The sequence below is a fragment of the Bombus vosnesenskii genome, unplaced genomic scaffold, assembly GCF_011952255.1.
Source record: "Bombus vosnesenskii isolate JDL3184/JDL3185 unplaced genomic scaffold, Bvos_JDL3184-5_v1.1 scf7180000013410, whole genome shotgun sequence".
NCBI classification, from domain to species: Eukaryota; Metazoa; Arthropoda; class Insecta; order Hymenoptera; family Apidae; genus Bombus; species Bombus vosnesenskii.
The window spans coordinates 1008057-1025659 of record NW_022883032.1 but is presented as its reverse complement, the minus strand read 5'-3'; the positions used below and the strand labels follow the sequence as shown (position 1 = coordinate 1025659).

Here is a 17603-nt window from a genome sequence, read left to right as displayed (position 1 = left end):
AGAATGCATTTAAAAAGTCGTCATGTTTTTCTTTGCGAAGAATAGATATATTTTTTTCTGCCAATCATTTAACAAATATTTTAACCGCACCGGCGGGAATTATGTAACACGCACTTGACTCTCTACTGGAACAACAAACAAATCATTTGGAAAAATTCTTGAAGCGGCAGCCGACTTCTCGTGTGCATAATTCATAACTGCCTCTCACTGACTTCGTTACTGTTTCTATTTGTTGTTCATTCATTCCCGTATTTTGGTAGCTGTCTCTCAATTCCGTTAACAAGTTTGTCCTCTCCGTTCTAATTACCTTTGAGTAAACTCCTCGAATTTCGAGTGTCCTAAATATATAAATATTATCAGGACAAAAAAGTTCTTCGCATTCCGAAAATAGATTTACCAAATACCCACAATTGCATCAACTTCAATTATCATTATAGACCTGGCCATTCACTTCCCGTCGGGGTTTGTGTATCTACCATTATCAGATTTCGTTAAAGAGAAATGTAAAATTAAAATACGAAGAGGATTTCCAAGGTAATATAAAATAATTATTAATTTTTAAGAGTAGTAGCGGTATAAAGAGAATAAAATTGGATATTAATTTGTATTGAGTGCGTGTTCTGCTTGCACGAAAACTTGCTTCAGAAAATTGATCAACTTTTTACGAAGTTTTGAATATTGTAATTTTATATATTACGGAAATTTGGTTCAGAGAAATTTATTTCGCACAAGCTTCCAAGTTTTTACAAAGTTCCGAAACTTCGGTGGTGAGTAAGTTAACAACAAAAATTTGCTTCGGAAAGCTAGCCAACTTTTTTACAATGTATAATAGTAAAACTTTACTGATAGGGTATTCAGAAAACCTTGAAATACTTTAGAAAACCTTCCAATTTTGCTACAAACTTCATTGATAAGTTGACCACAAAAATTTGCTTCGAAGAACTCAAATTTTCCACAAAGTTCAGGATTCCAAATTTTCCACAAAGGACCAAAAATCCTACAAATTGTAAAACCTCACGGACTGATTTTCCACAAAAATTTTCGACAGAGAACTCTAATTTCCGGGAGATTTAAAAACGTTAGTAGCAAGCTTGGAACAATGCTAAAACACACGAGGGTTACAAATACAAATTTCTGGAGAGCAACGCGTCCCCTATGCAGCTAGGGTAGGAACACGGAAGTTGGAGGCCCCGCCGGTAAAATAAACTGAAATTTTCGAGTTATTGCAACTCCAATAAATCGAACCTGGGGGACATTCTCGTCGGCATGGTCGGGGATCCACGGCGAGACATAAATTCTCGGGACGGTTCGACAAAAAAGTCCCATTCCCCGATACAAAGAAACTAATCCGCGACCTTTCACACCTTCGCAACGGCTGGAAAGCAGCCCGATTTACACGAGCCACCCTCGCCTCTCTCTCTCTCATTCCTGTGACGCGCGCACCGGCGTCCAGAGCAATCGGAACAGCGACCATCAGCGACAATGCCCGACCGAACGAAATAATAACGCTTTAAATTTCGCGGGAAGGATCGTTCGTTGGTCGGTTCGAGCAGTAAAAAATCGTTAGCCGGCCCTCACGGGCCATCTCGCTAATGCGAAAAACCGTGCTGCAGCGTTCTCCGCTCGACAGACAGAGAGAGAAGTGTAGAGACGGGAAGAGAGGGACCACCACCCAGATCGGATCAGAGGGTGGACGGGGGTGTACGTGGACACGCGTGTGTCTATCCATACATGCATATATGTATCGAACAGTCACACATATATACAGGGTAACGTGGTGCAAAAAAAAAACGCGAGCAGAAAAAGGGCGGCGTTGCGAGCTGGTTCAGTGGTGGGGTGGAAAAAAGAGGGTGGCACAGGATTGGGATACACGGTCGTTGGAAATGCAACAATAAACATTACTTATCGGCACGGGAGCCTTTAACAATGCGGATACGACGAGAGAAGCGGCTCGCGGCCGCGCAAAAGCGCAAGTTTTTTGCAATAAAGTCATTTCGAGGCATTTGAGTTATGGGTAATTCGTGTGGAACGCGCGAGCGACCGGTAACGCATATACAGAGACATAGGGGGACGTGATAGAGAAAGAGTACGAGAGAAAGATCGTATGGAAAGGGTGGGAGCGTGTGCGTGGGAGAGAAAGAGAACGGGAGATCAGGTCCCAGCGCCATTGATTAGTATTAATGACTTAGCTGCACTCATTTCGCCCGAATAAAAGTAATTGGATTTGGCTTCGACCCCGCGGACCGCGCCAGCGGTGCCTGGCGGCGTCGGTGGCGTCGGCGTCCGCGGTGGCGGCGGCGGCGGCGGTTCGTGGCGTCAGCGCAACGAAAACGGCGGCGCGGCGTGTAAAAATACATTAATATCTGTTTGCGCTTAATAAACGATAGCCGCGCTGACTTCAGACTAATGGCCGTATTCCGGAATCGGTAATACGCGTTTTTATGTTTCTTTCTCTATACAACGGCCCCCGCGGCACCGGCTTTCCCACGTACGCTTATATTCTCGCCAATCTTTCGTTACGATCGATTCTCCCTTTTGTCTATCTCTCTTTCTCGTTTCGCGGCTCTTTTTCTTCGTCGTTTGCTGCGATGTTTCTTTTTTTTGCTCTAAAAGGCTTTCGCGAGCTAGCCCTGCTCGTTACACGCGGGGATTACTGCTTTCCGCTCGGATATCGTGCACGAGCCTTCAGTTTGCTCGACTTGGGGTTACTGAAAGGATTCTTGTTGTTTAACGTTGTGATGAGTGCCGGAGGTAGAAATAATTAAGAATGGTTGTTGCAGGATTGTAATATCTGTAAGCGAGGTATTGGAATAACATGTATATCAGCAAAACAGAATCTTGATCTTGGTTTCAGATGACTCTGAAGAAATCGAGACTATGATCAGTGGGATTGTAACAATTATAAAATAAGTGTATAAAATTAAAATATTAATTTTAAAGAAATCTAGATGGATTCTTTTGAGGATCAGTAAAATATACAAGAGAAAAGACAAAAATTATTTCGTAAGGTACTACATAAGCAACATAGCTTACAAAAACAGATTTTGTAATCTATCTATCCATTCCCATCTCTCTGAACGTACAGAAATTCAATGGCGAAGATACAACGAATGCGGAACACAGGAATAAGCAAATAAACCGCACGCCTCATTAGAAACCTTACCACTAAGGGGCAAAAAGAAAGGAAGAGTGGTGGAAGAACAAAAAGAAAAAAGAAGAAGAAACGAGAAGAAAAGCCCATTAACAAAGTCCGTATCACGACGTAACAGACCCACCAAGACACTTTTAACTCACCGCGTACCACGTCACAAGTACTCCATTGATCGGGATTAAGGATTATCCGTGGCCATCCAGAGCGAAGCGGTGCGAGGAAACGATGAATTTCCTCGACGACCGGGGTATCCTAACGGGGACGTGCTCCACGGGGGTTGCAATTATCACGTGGTCATTGCGAATCGTTGTTATCGGGTAGTTGGGATGAGGAGGACAGAGAGAAAGAGGGAGAAGAGGGAGCACGTGTGAGAAGGACGGGGATAAAAAGGGACTAACCAGAGACGGAGAGAGCTGGAGGAAGATGGACAAACGAGAGAAAGAAAGAGGGAGAATCGACCGAACCCTCGGCACAAGGCTGCTTTGTCTGTAAGTGTAATTAGTCCAGGGTGGGGTTTCTCGTAAGAGAAAGTGAGATCGACAGAGACAGAGGAGGTTACGGGAAGGAGGGAAGAGAGGGGTAGAAGGAGGGAAAGGGTGGTTCATCCTGGTTTCTCTCCCTCGCCTCGCCACCATGCCCCACCACCGCCTTATTTATATGCAAATGAGCTTCATTTCGCGATATTAATGTTCCAGCCGAGTCGGCCTGGCCCGGCGCGAAAGGGTGCACAGGATACGCGGAAAAGGGTTCGCCCTCCTCCGTATATGTTTGCGACCGTTGTGTTCACCAGTGCAACGCGCGATTTGCTCCGCTGAAAATTACGATGTCGATGGCCTAGATCGAAGGGTGAAATCATCGTGCCACATCGTGTCGATTAGAAGAGGCAAGAAATTTTTTATAGATTTTTTTAGAAGACTTTAACTTTAAAGAGTTCGCTATATTACAGGTACTACAGGTATGCAATTATGTTAACGTTGTACATATTGAGAAAGTATACAGTCAAGACGTAAACATAAGTTTGGTAATTTGTACTGATTAGTTAGAATGAATTTGTTTGAATATCTTGCATTAGCTTTTGAAATAAATAAATTATAGTTTGAAATTGCTAAATACAACTTTCTAAATCTTCTTCTTCATACAAAATTGTAATTACGGATTCTTTTCATTTATGAAAAGAATAATGTCTCTAAAATATCTCGGAAGATAGTAGAGAACTTCATGCATAACTTAAGAGAGACGTGAATTGTATTAGGATAACATTCACTTCAAACAAGTTCAGATTTGCTGCTGAATAGTCTCGCTTCTTCTATGTCAGAAGATTACCAGAAAATATACGTAACAAATAACTACTATCTCTTAGAAGCCAAAACAAATATGATTAAGGAATACAGAGTATCTTGCTATAATATCACACAGTTATATAAAAAGAAAGAATAGAAAAAGCATTGGAGTCAACAATAGTACAAGTATCGGAATATTGAAAAAAGATACAGATAGTAACGAAATTTATTCGAAGATAGTGGAACATTATCAACGCGAAACGTCCCGAAAACTGGATACCACGGGACCACCGAGAATCCGTAATTTTCACTCGAGAATTCCCCCTAATCTGCACCGCTATCTGGCCAGAATTGTCGCTTATCAGCAACGTCCGATCCGGTTATGGTAATCGCGTAACCCCGAGAAAACGAACACTCTGCTGCGAAAACCCAAAGTTCCACCCCCTTTATACCCTGTATCAACTACAAATCAAAAACGAAAAGAAAAAGGAAAAGAAAAGAAAAATAAGACGAAGGTTAAGAGGGGGAGTCTTCTCTCTTTTGGTCAAGGTACAACCAGGTATCGGGATAATGACCGATTTATCGCAACGAGCAGAGCATGGCAGCGGGTAGACAGACCCCCATCAAGGCCTCCACCGGGTTAAATTAACAACAGACAAGCCACTTGAAACATTACCGAGGCTTCCTAGGCGAAGCAAGTCGAGGGTGGGTTACTGCTGCTACCTTACTCAACATAAATTAGGGCCGATAGAAAGGGTAGATTGCAGAATGTTGAGTGTATAACGACCGACGGTGGCTTGTGTCTCGAGCATCCGCGGCTCGCGTCTTACTCTTGTAGCACACGCGATCCCCGAAAAATCTACCCTTACCACACGCCACTGCATTCTAATACAGCCCATTCGGTGCATCAGGCTTAGGCAACTGTGCCACTCTCGTCACGTTCCAATGTGTCAATCTACCGTGTACCTCCAACTTGGAAATTTGAAATTCCAGCCTGCACTTTTTGACTGGTTTTCTATCACCTTTTTCAACGCTTTAATTACTTTTTATCGCCAACCTCCCGGGGTAACCTTTAATGAATTTTATTAAATTCTCGATCATTTTATCTTTGGCACCTTTTTAATATTTTTGATTTCAGTACTCTTTTCTTATTGTTTTTAGATTTCTACAATGCCTATAAAAAATATCGTTTTATTTATTATCCTACGTATTTACGTACTAATTAATTTGATCATTGTATATTTTATTATGTTTTTGTAATAGATTTGTAATAGAAGTACTAATAATACGCAGTGTAAAGTTTTAAGAATAGTGTAAAATATTTCAAAAGGACATGCAGTGCGTGCATAGCATTATACATATAAACATGCATATATGTACGAAAAGAAGGTATACTAAAAGATGCTAAATACGATATTCGATTTTACGATTCCGCGAAGTAAAGATAAAAGTTCTAAAATCTTTCTTCGTCTTAAAGTATGAAAACTATATAAGAAGACAATAATAAATAATTTTTGTCAATTTCCTGAATTTGATGCCATTTTTTATATGACAGTTGAAAAGGGAAGCGATCGATTAGGACAAAATAGATGATAAGTTCACAAAGTGTTGTAAAAAGTGTATTAAAAAGTATGTTATAACTAATATCATGACGATCGGTATTCTTAAAACGTTCTGAGTAAAAGGAAGTTTATTCATATAGAGATAGCGTAGTGAATTTAGAAATTGGTTTCTTTTATTCTTTTATTAGCTCGAAAAATGACACATCTATTATTTAAACCGTAAAAGAGAAGAAATTGCCATATGATTGCCAACTTTTTATTCCAAACCAATTTCCGGAAAAATTCTGTCTACGCGTGTCACTCCTCCAGTAGATGCAGACTATTATTTAAATACAATTTTAGCATTTAAATTTATGTTCTCTAATAATAGAATAGATCACCAGAATTTTATGATTATCAAATTCAGAGCTCGAGGTTGCTCGCGACGATATATTTTGCAATTTCGCAAAATCGAACGCCACATTCGTAAACAGACATTCTCTTTCCTTTCTCTGCGGCAATTACAACCTTACTTTAATTACAATTCGTAAAATCCATCGGGGACAATACCGTTTCGCTGGGAGGCAGTATGGAAATCGCGAGGCGAACTTCATGTCAACCTTAGGCACGAGTAATACGATTCTATTAAAATGATTATAAAACCGGCGTCATTAACGCGGGAATTTATGAATATTTTAAACCGAGGCAAGACGATAAGACGATCGCTTCTTTTCTTCTTTTTCCTTTTTTTTCAAGTTCATCCTCCTCCATCGTTCTGTGTATTAAACTTTAATTTCCAGTTATCGTGCATGAAAATCGTTACGGTGAATGATGTTACTAGGTGGTAATATATAGGGTGTTGAAAAATCGTTCCGCATTTATAGTATGATTCTAAACATCAAGCGATAAAGAAAATATATGTACAAAAGTGTTGTTTGAAAATTACTTTTCAAATCATAAACAATTCAATTTTCACATATTTGTGATTCTTCGTTTCGTGAACTGTTTGAATACTTCCATGTCATTATACATACATTGTACAATGGGTTATGAAAGAATCAGAACATTCCTAGCAATTTTTTATATATACATTTATATTATACAAACCATTTTGAAATTTCACTATATCGAGACAAGACTATCATAACTCTAATGGAACGGATTTCAAAATATATATAGAAGTTACATACAATATTTATTGGATGTATACATTTTGCAAGGATCGTCAAAGTATTTGAACAATCAATTATTCACTGCATTAATAAGCCACAAATTTAGCGAAACCAACTAGCACTAATTGTATGTTTATGCTGTATATTAGTTATTCATCAAGTGTATATCTGTAATAAATGTCTTGTACCCTCTATATACATTTCTAGATTGGTTACAAATTTTACGAATATAATCATGTGCTTCATTACAATACTAAAGAAATTTCAAAACTTTTCTTGTAATGCACGTAATATATTCATAAAAGGATTCTGTGCCAAGCGTTCGGGTACTTTTTGTATAGGAAACGATACGTAGAATGAAAGAAAGAGAAAGACGAGAAGTAGAGGGGCATCGTTACCGGTAACGACTCCTCCGTAGGTAATGTTTCCCCGAGTCCCTTCGAAAAGCTTAATTACGGCGAGTCAGCGAAATAATTCGAAATAGGAGTAAACGTTTGTGCCCGGTGGTATTTGCATTTAATGGATATTAAAATGAATGACCATCGCTCATTACGAATGCCGCGGGGTGTTCGTGGTGAAATCGTGGGGTAATGAAGTCGCCGGGGCGAATCTTACTTGTAAATGGATCCTTCATTATATCCAGATATCGTTTCCGAGGAAATGCGTTCTAACGACTATTCGGACATGCCGCGTTCGAGAAATTGTAAGAAATCCCCGAGACCTCGCGATAATGCACCGGACTGTATCTTTCCTTCTCTTGGCTGCGTGTAATTACGTCCTGCATAAATTCCGGCGAAACGCTGTTTGCTCGTCTGATTGGGCAGAATCAAAACGAAGTTTCGGCGGAACTTGCTGCTCCTAGCCAGAGGAAACTTTTAAATAACGTGGTTTTCACGATTTACAGCAAAGTGGATGCGATTATTTTAAATGATTCAGGAGACGAAACGGGTATGGAGAATTATTCAATCATGTAACGTTACGTTGTCAAATTAAACGGGAAAACCACTATCGTAGTCTGTATGCAATATTTTCTAAAATTGTGTTACTTTTTTTATTTCATAAATGTAATTGAAGACTTTACGGTCCTATTTTGAAGTGGATTTGATGTTCTAATCTATCCAGTTTTTGAAATTTTTGTCATAAAGTGACTGCAGAAAGTATTTGCACGTTACTGTCTAAAGAAGCATTTTCTTATCAAGTTTTACATTTCACGTATAACATGAAATTTTTGTAGCTATACTAATAAATGATATGAATAAATGCTATAATAAATACAATACTATGCAAATAGTTTCTGTAGCCACGGTGTACGATATACTTCTTTGTATAGAAACTGCATTTGATCAATAATTAACAATCAAAGATACTGTTTACGACAAACGAAACCTTAATCAGTCAACAAGATTACAAATTCTACCACCTTAAGATTAATCTCACTCACTCTAATCATATAATCCTGTCGAATATCGCACACCAATTATCCCTAAAACAATGTGCAACAACTATTGATAGCGTCCGGTATATATACCATCTAGCTAAGAACGAGCCAACTATCCGGTACACGCGAGCGCCCTGTAATCAGCTCATCGGCAACGTTCAGAATATTCTTCGCAACAGACATCTTAATGCTCGCCAGTCGTAAACAGCGCGGACGTGACGTAAATCTATTCGCAGCGTGGTTGTTTGGCTCTCGGTCTTTGCCGGTTAAGAGGGGGCGGTCGGTTGAAGGCGAGTACAGCACAGTGTGAGCGAGGATGAAAGAGGAGCCTGAGAACACAAGAGAGAGCAAGAGAGAGTAAGATAGAAAAGCTGGCTGAGAAGGTGGTCGTGATGAGTGTGGTAGTGGTAGCTACGTTGGTAGGGGTGGTTGGGCGAGAGAATCGGAGGTGGGTCGACCGATGTATGAATATACATGACCTTACCATCAGCCCTTACACCGCAACGGGGCTCTGCTTACATTATTGTATATCTAATTCCGTGGATGGTTCTCAAAATTCGGTGTTTGTCGCGGCCAGGCCAGCGTCGCGACGCTTAACGTTGAAACGGCCACGTGGCCCGTTGAGAATCACTGCTGGCTCACGACATTATGCAGGCAGTCTACATATTATACATTCGGACTGGGATTCAATTAAGTTTGGTTAGACCACCCTCTACCCCCACACCGTCGCCCTTCCGCACCCCATGGTCCACCCAACCACCCACGACCTCCTCTTTCAACTTCATGTTTCCCTCTTCTGCTTCCTTTCTCTCTCTTCTCCACCCTCTCTTACTCATTCACCCATCTTCTTCACCCACTCTCTTTGTCCAACCCATACCTTTTTCGTCGACGACGACGCGCCAGCGTAGAGGTGTTCTAAATCGTGTCTCGTTGAGACGATTCGTTCCGCGGTTTTCGTAACCGTTCCGGCCTCGTCTCGTTTGAATTATTGTGGTCTGCCGCCGCTCGATAGGCCTACCAGGTTTCAAGGGGAAATCGTGGCCTCGGCGGACCTCGTTTCGCCAACCGGGATACCGAATGTGGCAGCCGCGATTTGATCGGTCCGCTGAATTTTTGAAATCCACCCTCGGGATGCGGCGATTGAAACCGGTGAACCGCGGGGAATTAAAGTTGTATCGATCTTTATGGGATCGGTGATGTAATCGTTCTCGGTTTCCGCTATAATTGTACCCTGGGTAGATTGGCTAAAAGTTTATAATGAATCACTCGAATATAAGAACGTAAAATTTAATGGATAATAAAAGTAGGAGTGCGAGTAGTTTTTATAAATGAAAGTAGAATCGTCGGAGTAATACTTCTCAGCATATGTTCAAATATGGTTCGCAGTCAGTTGTAGGATCTGAACGATACTCGACAATAGCTGAAATAATAATCGTCGAACAGCTGGTGGAAGGTTCGATGTCACGGCCGCCATGGATCCCCGTAACATGGACAAGCATGTTTGACATTCGGTGGACGTAACGAGCCACGGCAATGAGGTTAATTGAAATACGTCAAGTATGAGTTCGTGCTAGGGGATATTTGACCGAGCATGATAGTTAACCATCGTGTGTGTTAATAGCTTCAAAGATATTCTAGAAGACACGCCACACATATAGCAAATATCTTTTTGAATTTAAGAATAAATTAATCCTCGACTGATAAGGTGTAAATGAGATCGTTGATAAGAAAGCAAGAAATGAACAATTAATCAGCAAAGACTAATCTTACATCGTACAGACATCAAAGGTAACTACATAGTGAGAAGTACAACACTCTGTCATGAGAATGAAAAATGTATTTCTATCGGTTATTTAATTCTCACTGCACCAGTTAAGGGTTGAACGATTTACTTCCACTACTTCAAATACAAAAATAAAAATATTACTTCAATTCCACTAAAAATTTCCTAAATAGACATTCTTTAAAAAAACAATTTTCCAGAGAAAAGATCTCTTAATCGCGCCCACTCTATTTTCGACGCGCGGCAAGGATTCCCTTTGTTCTCTTTTTTTTTAATTATCTCGCTTGCCGAGACAGCTACGTTTACTTTATCAATATTTCCCGGGGACCGAAAAAAAATCCTTGGCGTTCGCGCGGAGGCACAACCCTTCCCGTCGTTTACTCGTGCGGTACAGCTGGATAGGTAATTAGTGAGGGCCACGTGGTGCAGCTACGATATAAACGCGCGTCACGCGGCAGTGTTGGTTGATGCGTGAGTGCGTGTATCGACGAGGGTGCGGATGGAACGTGGAACGGCAGAGGGGAAGGGGTAGTCCAAGGGTCGCGACGAATCGGGCGACGAAAAGGTATAAGGGTGACGAGCAGCGGGACGAAGAACGCAAGAACATGGGAACGAGGAGAAAAAGGGGGAAGAAGAGAAGATACGATCGAGACGACTGAGGGAGACGACGATAGAGAGCAGACTGCACAAGGGGCTATAGGGGGTGGAGGACGTTGCAATAATGACAGAAAATTGCGCGCTTCCAGGTTCCGCGGCACCGACACTTAATTCAATTCAATTGCGATACAGTTCAATAATTCGATTAATTAAAAAATATCACAGGGTCGCTCAGTCAGTTTCCGTTCGCGTCGTACGTGGCCCCCGTAGATTGATTTCTCTTTATCGTCCCCTAGTCCGTTTCTCGCGAGACACACTATCGCCATACGATCTGTCACCCTCATTCTCTTGCCGTTCCCCTTGCGACACGAACATAAGCTCCGATCGACTCGACCACCGCGGTAACGGTACACGGTGTGTAGCTTGAGAGCCGCTGACTAAAAGGCGTCTCTCATCATCGTCTCTCTTACTGCCCATATATATCGACGAGGGCTAATAGCTGAAACGTACCACTCGATGCTCCCGCATCATCTGTGATTACTTGATTATGAGTATCGAGCGAGTGTTTTCTGGAACTACCAGTCATAGCAGAAAAACTCTCGCAAACGTCCACAACAGCGAGCACTTGCCGGGCTTATATTGGCTACCTTTGAATGCAGTCTCATCCTTCCAGCTTCTGCCAATCTCTCTTCTACGTTTTCGCTACCTTTTGCCTTCCACCTATGTGCACGCCATCGTCCCGGACTCTTTTCCTCTCACTCGTTTTCTATGTCCCACACTCTCGTCATGCTGCAGGGATGCGAGATGCACTTGACTTTTAAAAACCCTATTAACTGACGGTAATAGAGAAGTCGTGCTTTCACAGACTGTTTCGCAGTCAGGGGAACGAGGACAGGGAGAAAAACTGGAGTTTCTGTTCCCGGCCGTTCTTCCGTTACGACCAAGGGTTCTTTCTTTTCTCTGTCTTTCAATGTCCTTCGTTTTCTTTCCATTGTTCTCCACTCCTTTCGAAATATGTACCCTCGAGAATTTCTCATCATTTTCGACTGTTTGCGTTTTTGGGATATTTCGGAATAGTAAAAGTTTTCGTGGAAATTGCTTTGGGAATGACACCTGTTTTCAATTTGTCAAAAAGAAAAAAAAAAAGAAAAAAAACAAAAATAAGCTCAGGAAATAATGTGTAAGGTCCGTATTCGCTTAAATGAAAAACTGTGCAAGTGTCTTTATTTTATGAATACAAATAGTAATGAATTTTATGTTTAAAAAAAGCTTACAAACTTAATTACAGTTTCTCCAAATTAAAAATTGTATCGCTTATGTTACCTTTTCTCTGAGCCGTTCATTCAATATTTAATTAATTTGACTGACTTTAATTCAATTAACTGAGCATTTTTTCAAATTCGATTTAAGAAACTAAAAATAATTTCTAAGCTTATGCTATTTCCAAAACTATGCTCATTTCAAATCTTATTTTTATGTTACTTTCCTAGCTAATATTCATTTTTTAAAAAGAATTGAAGGGATAAAAGTAGAAAATTTCGCGCGATAAGGGTGACTTTCTTTCAAACGGATCCCGTGATAAGACAAAAGGAGTTTTCGCATTTGCGGCCCATTGAAAAATGGCTTACAGCGGGTACTGTGCTCTCCAGGAGCATTTCGGGATATTATAATCCCGTGGAGGTGTCATAATCATAATAACAACGCGTTAATTAAACCCGCTGATTTATGTGCCTTTCATATTGTAATTGCCCGCCGAACTCCAGTCGGGCCACGTAAAAGCGAACGGAGAACCCCGATCTCGGACGACCTCGGACGATCTCTCGCTGTACGATTCTGAAATAATGCGAACGAATTAATAAATTAAGAGACAATTAATATCAACCATATACATTCATCATCTCTTGACATAATCCACCTATCGTGCTTTCCTATTTAATCACAAAATATCATAGAATATCACGTAATGCGAATGATTCATTCGATCTAAGCTCAAAATAGATATTAAGTTAAAATGTTAGATCCTAGTTTGATCAATTTTTAACTTCAATACGTTGTCCAACAATGCCACGTTAAAACTGTCCGTTCGTTTGATTTTAAGATTAAATATGTTTTTAATATTCTTTCGAACACTTTGGACTGATACAGATTCAGTTAATTTAACGGGACGATCAAACTAATATTTATTGCGTGTTATGATACACTGTAAGTTTATTACCCATTTTCGAAGGATTGTACTTTCGAATCTATCATTTTGTTCCCTTTTTTATTTCACATAAAAATTACAGAAGAGAAATGTGAGAAGAATAATTTTGTTGGTTTTCTGTTCAAATATTCGTAAGTCCGTGTTGTTAGAATTTTCGTCAAAATTTCTTGGAGGGATCGTTTTGAAAGAACGACTCTCGCGAGTTTTCCACGCATTAGCCGGCTTCGAGTACGAAATCGGCGTGCGACGAGGCTGTAGATGGCGACGTAACTCGACGCTGCGTCCAACAACGAAGAGGGAACTCTTCTCGCGAGTCGCGAATACAATTCATTATGACTTAACGGTAGCAAGAAGGCGTATATTGTCGGCGTGGGCGACGAGCAAATCGCTTATTTACACCGTGAACGGTGTAATACGCTCGCCGGAGGCCATATTTAGTTTACCAGCCCGCGGGTATAATGTCTTTTTAGGTACGTTAATTAACAGTATTCATTTTGCACAAAGGTTTCTAATTACGTACTGTACGGAGCCATAGACTTAGTACCGCCTCCGCCACGGAAATGTTATGTCCCAGTTCTTGCACCAAGCCTCCCTCCTCTCTATCGTTCCTCTTAGGGAGTGTGACGGTCGAGTAAAGAGAGAAGGAGAGGAACGTAGAGGGCGAAGATGGTGGCGAAAGCAAAGACGGTCGAAATGCGGAATTAAGACACGAGATCTGCCACGTCAGCGGCCTTGATGACATCGAGTAGCCGGGGATCAGACGAAGGAACAGGAAAGATCGAGAGGGATTCGCGCATGGGAAGAGAATCAGAAACGGTCGAGCGTGGCGTGTCGGGTCAATACTTGTCCGGCCGCCACAGTTAGCAGTCGCATTAATTAATTATAATTAAGTTTTAGTTGACGCGACTGTGGAGCGGAGCGCGGGGGTAAGCAAGGCAGGTAGCTACGCGACTCGCATTTTGAGCATTACCGATATTATGCAGATTTCAATCCCCACCGCCCGTGTTACCACCCCTTGTCGTCGTCTTCACGACGTAGTTGCTGGTACAGTAGTCTTTCTCCCTTTCCTAGAAACCCCTCCACGAGCGTTTCCTCGCCCACTCTCCTTGGTCTCTTGTTCCCTCCATCATCCTCCAGGACACGCTTACTCCTCGTGCCACTTGCCAAGCGAGTCAGAGAATGAATTATTTACTTATTTACGGTACGTAAACGGAATCTCTGTAGTACCTCGTTCCCCGTCTATAGTGGAGGAGGAATTAAGACGGCGAGGCTGGCCTCCCAGCCAAGGAAATTGGCTCAAGAGGGTGACAACCGCTGGACATGGTCGGTTTTAGAGAGAGAGAGAGAGAGAGAGAGAGGGAGAGAACTCTGGCGGATTGTCGAAAGTGAGTCAGACAAGTTGCTGATGAAGATTCCGTTTTATTGTTTGACTGAATAATTATAGCCTACCATGTGTTATTTATAACATAATATTTCGTAATGTTTGTTAGATTCAGTGTTTTACGCGTGACACTTGAAATAAATAAAAAATCCACATTCGTCTATCTCAATTTGAGCGACGAAAATTCACTATTGTACTATCGCACTGTATTAATAAATGTATTTATAGCAATCCAAATTTTGTGTATATATCTTCTTATATCTATTCAGAAGTTTCTTTGAAGATTTTCGTTTCTTCTCTTCTATGTTAATCCGTATATTCAAAAAGAGAAGAAGATATTTAAAATAATTATGTTAGATGAAATATTCAGCGATATCTTACATTTTGTTACTATTTCAACAGCGGCTTCATAAATATTAAACAAAAATACACTTAAATATATATACAAGCAATAAAACCATAAATGAAAAATTGCCAGACAACGAAAATTTATAATGAAATTCGCAATTGTAAATGAAAGAATAAATGAAGGAAACAATGTCGTCACATAGTAATAAAAGGTTTACAAAGATGTCTGAATTATTCCTCAATCTATTCCCTCATTTCGTCTTATTTACTCTTCGGCAAGCACGCGACAGCCGTGGCAGAAGCTGTCGCGTCACTCGGCAAGCAAGTCATAGAATTAATTACTTATGTACGGTGGATAAACGGGAGCACACGCGAGTTCCTGCGCACACTAGGGGATTCGAGCTTCCCAAAACAGCTCCTAACTCTCGTCGCTACCTGAGCAGATAAAATATCGCAAAATTTGTATCACATCGATTTGACTTTGTTCATTCATATAATATTGTTCTGTTCGTACATTCCATAGTTTGATTCTTAAAACTATGTTTTTTTCGTCACTTGCGGCACAATTCTGTTCTTCTAAAAATACCCCAGATTCGTGAAATAATATGGAAAAATGGTTACAAGTACGCATCATTTTTCGTTTCAACGGCGTAGTAAACATTTTCTTAGAGCGTTAGAAATCTTTTTAAATTATTAGAATGAGAGTAAGAATGAAATTAAATAAATATAAATTCAAGGATGGCAACAGAGTTAAAATTGTAGCAGGTATGTAATGTACGTGCGTAATTCAGCGACACGTGCACTTCTGTTCGTATCTTGTTGCGTTTCCAATGATAAATTTACGAGGGTGCACATTTTCTTCGTTTTTCTTTCATTATCTACAATTATGGTAACTGCTTGTGTGGGTTGTTATAGATTGCTACAGGTTGCTGCATAATTTGTAGTATTTGAAATAATTGAGTAGCTTCTATACTAAATTTGTGGAAAATAAAGCATTTTCAGAGAAATCTCTTTGGTGATTGAAACTAACTACATTTGGTTACGAAGGTTTACTTGTTTTTCCCTTAATCCTGAAGGTCTACTGGTTCTCAACTCTGGTAAATAGCACACAAGCTTGCCTAAGTAGTTCTTGCGTGGGTGGAAATAATTCATTTCAGAACATTTTGAATATAAATGCGATATCTTTTTCTGGCGTGTTGTCGTCATTTCTTAACATTCAAATATAGATCTAAGAAAATAACCTGTTTTATAAAAACTTTCTTATTACACGAGAAGGCCAAGAAAATTTTCCTATCCAAACGAACAAAAATATGTTCTTAGCTAAGGTTTAGTACTTTAACTAAGAAATCTAACAACAATACCACTTGGCATAATATACAAAGAGATATATCTAAGACAAAACACTCACACTGAACAACGCAGCGGTAAAGAACTTTCTATCGAACGCGTTTCCATCTTCATCGAATCCTGGCACAGCGAAAGAGGGGTGAAACGCGGCGCAGAGGGTAGTCGCCAGCTCGGCAGCGAGCGCACGTCGTCGTAAGAAGCTGTTAATCTTCGGTAATAAACTGTATTTTCATTATAATACGGCATGAATATGCAACGGCGATAATGGCCTTAATATCCCGGCATGCATCTTCCTGTGCTTTACGAGCTGAGCCTCCTCTGCCGGAATTTGAGGCGTACTCACAGTGGATTTTGCGACGACGTTACTGCCGACGGTTGCCTGCCACCGTGTTGCCCTCCAGCAGCTCCTCTCTTCTCCGCCTTACCTTCAGCAGAATGGATTCGCGGCTTCTCGTCGCGCGATATTCGACTTCGCAAACGAATCATAAGCGTTTCCCTGTGGTTATCCAAACGTACCCAGCTACGACCTAACGATCCCGGTTATTTGGACGCAACCGCCGCACAATGCTGTTATAATTTTCAGTCACCATGTCGGTTTCGTTCCGAAACGAGATGAGTTGATGAAGCTACGCTCGGGAATTGTTTCGTAGGGCAGTAAAGAAACACTCCTACCAGCTTATTTCAGCAACCCGTCGTCGATAAAACGATATCTCAGGGTGAAATGTATTTAGTGTTTTAGCGTATAGATGTTTTCGGAATTTTCTTGCTCGCTTCGGTGTGAACAAGAATATTTGGAAACTTTTTCATTTGTTACCTTTTCGATGTTTTCTATATATACAGCATTGTTTGTATTTTTAATGATATTGATGATATCAAATCTAAATACACGTGTCCTTATACAACCATAAAATCCTATATTCCCCAAACTTGTAGATAATTGAGAAAGCGTGCGAAGCTTTATCTACGATCACCAACTGGAATGGAGATCTTTGCACGAAAATACCAAAAATTGCAGCTTACTGTTTCAATCGTTTTCTTCTACGATTCAGTTAAAGCACATAACATTCCGAGACCGTGATCCTAGATTTCAAGCTCTTGAAGAAAGCCAGACTTCCCTCATGGTGCTTCGTACAAATGAGAGACGAGCGTTCGATCGGGAATTCGTGCTTGTAATGGGTGCGATACATTCAGCATCGCCGTTAATGCGAGGCAACTTAATGTAAGCAGCGAGCGAAGGAATAATAGTGGCCTAGCCTACGGACATTCATTTATCTTAGTTTATTGCCAACTGCGAGGAAACAAACACCGTTGGAATACGCAACGACGCGCCATTAACCTCCCAGTTGCTTTGCCCGGCTGAGC

At 40.8% G+C, this 17603-nt stretch overlaps 1 protein-coding gene across 4 annotated transcripts in view; it reads right to left on the bottom strand.

The window, feature by feature from the left end:
* Positions 1 to 17603, bottom strand: part of LOC117237929 (POU domain, class 6, transcription factor 1) — a 210967-nt gene that overhangs the window by 32514 nt on the left and 160850 nt on the right. Inside the window, exon 1 of one of the 4 annotated variants that reach the window (XM_033502371.1) lies at positions 6796 to 6801. The exons of the other annotated variants lie outside the window; for them this stretch is intronic. The gene's annotated coding sequence lies outside the window, so the exon portion shown is untranslated. Of the gene's footprint in view, positions 1 to 6795; positions 6802 to 17603 lie in introns of those variants that run through there. 4 annotated transcript variants of the gene reach the window in all.